A 2127-nucleotide genomic window follows, 5' to 3' on the forward strand; every position below is an offset into this window, starting at 1 on the left:
TGAATCCAGGCAAACCATCGACATCCACTGCAACATCAAAAGAAGACAATGCTCTGTGGTTGGTGGGATCAGAAGCGTGTCATCTGTTATGAGCTGCTATAACCTGGTGAAACCGTTAACACTGATCGCTAGCAACAGAAAATGATCGACATAAGTCGAGCATTACGTGGGAAATGACCGGAGTATGGGAAAAGGCAACACATCCATATTGCTCCATGATAACGGCCCGTCACACAAAGCAAAACGGGTCAGGGAAACGATTGAGGCATTCAGTTGGGGAATACTAGGGCATGCGGCTTATTCTGCAGACGTGTCTCCGTCCCGATTATTATCTATTTGCGTCACTGGGACATTCTCTCGCTGAACAACGCTTCAGTTAGTATGACGGTTGAAGATCCTTTGGTCTTGGTACGTTAATCTTATTCTCACATTCACATATCTCTGATACTTTACAAAGTGTCTATACACTTATCTTCATGGCTATGTACAGGAATATAAGTGCAGACTGAAACTTGACTACACACTAATGCAGACTGACTAATCGGAGGTCTGTACACTCGTTATAATACGTCAAGCGTTCAGGTATCACTGCGCGAGTGTGATCGGCGAGGAGAAAATAAAATGTTCTACGTTACCAGCAATCTCATTGGCCGAGCGAGGTGGCGCAGTGGTTAGCACACTGGACTCGCATTCGGGAGGACGACGGTTCAATCCCGTCTCCGGCCATCCTGATTTAGGTTTTCCGTGATTTTCCTAAATCGTTTCAGGCAAATGCCGGGATGGTTCCTTTGATAGGGCACGGCCGATTTCCTTCCCAATCCTTCCTTAACCCGAGCTTGCGCTCCGTCTCTAATGACCTCGTTGTCGACGAGACGTTAAACACTACCCACCACCACCACCAATCTCATTGGCTGCGTTACATATCAATACACAGGCCGGCGGAAGCAGAATTTGGTCCGTCTCTAAGGCAGCGCCATCTCGTAGTGCGGAGACGGACGAACGCTGCGCCTGCGCTGTTGTGCTTAGCGGGGCGTGCCCTAGTGGGAAAGTTGTGTACGCGCTGACTACGCGGAACTACGTACTCAACAAGTTTGTTCTCCGGGACGAGTGCAGTGTGATGGCTCAAATGGCTCTGAGCAGTATGGGAATTAACAGCTGAGGTCATCAGTCCCCTAGAAGCACTTAAACCTAGCTAACCTAAGGACATCACACACATCCATGCCCAAGGCAGGATTCGAACCTGCGACCGTAGCGGTCGCGTGTTTCCAGACTGAAGCGCCTAGAACCGCACGGCCACAAAAGCCGGCCAGTGCAGTGTGAAACTGGCGACCGTGACAGGAGTTATTCCTGACATCATTCCCCCGTGTTTACTAATTGCTCCAGCCTACAGCAAACTAAAACTGCTGTCACGCCTATAGTACTTACTGGCGACCAAACATTAACGCGATTCAAATCGGCTCCGCGATGTGACATTCCACGCTATTACGACGCAAAACTGTAGGAGCTCGTCGCCCACGTTGGCCTTCGCGTCCCGTGTGAGGACGGCATTTTTAGCGAGGCGTCCGGGCGCGCGTCCCGCGCGGCTGTCATTGCGCGCCCAGTGTGTTTGCCGACGCGGCGCTGGACCAGAACAATGCCGGAGGGCGCCATTTGGTGGACGCCTCACGCACGGCTGGGCGCATTGACACGCGTGTCCGCGGCCGGACGTTTATAGGCGGCGACGCGGTCGGCGTGTGCAGCCATGTGCGAGGCACGGGCCACGCCCGGTCGTCGCGTGCGTGCATTACCACCACACGTGTGTGTGTGTGTGTGTGTGATTGTGTGTGTGTGTGTGTGTGCCCACTATCCGCAGAAACAGGGCACAGCCAGCCACCGCCAGACCTCTGCCCATCTACATCTGCATCTACATGATTACTCTGCAATTCACATTTAAGTGTGCGCCGGAAAAACGAACACGTTTTTTTGAGTATGAGCATTACAGTCAACTAAGAGGATAATTAGGAGACAGGAAATTACAGTAATTGATCAGAAAAGTAAATTGGACTGCACAGACTATGTAATTGTAGAGTTTTGTACTACGATGATGCAAGGAGAGGATGTTATGGGTGACCGGTATCATCTTTCTGT

At 51.2% G+C, this 2127-nt stretch overlaps 1 non-coding gene across 1 annotated transcript; it reads left to right on the forward strand.

The window, feature by feature from the left end:
* The first annotated feature begins 648 nt into the window (after positions 1-648).
* Trnaa-cgc (transfer RNA alanine (anticodon CGC)) lies at positions 649-726 on the forward strand. The gene has a single exon. It is a non-coding gene; the product is annotated as a tRNA-Ala (tRNA).
* Positions 727-2127: the final 1401 nt, after the last annotated feature.

This window comes from Schistocerca serialis, chromosome 12 (genome assembly GCF_023864345.2).
Source record: "Schistocerca serialis cubense isolate TAMUIC-IGC-003099 chromosome 12, iqSchSeri2.2, whole genome shotgun sequence".
Taxonomy (NCBI): Eukaryota; Metazoa; Arthropoda; class Insecta; order Orthoptera; family Acrididae; genus Schistocerca; species Schistocerca serialis.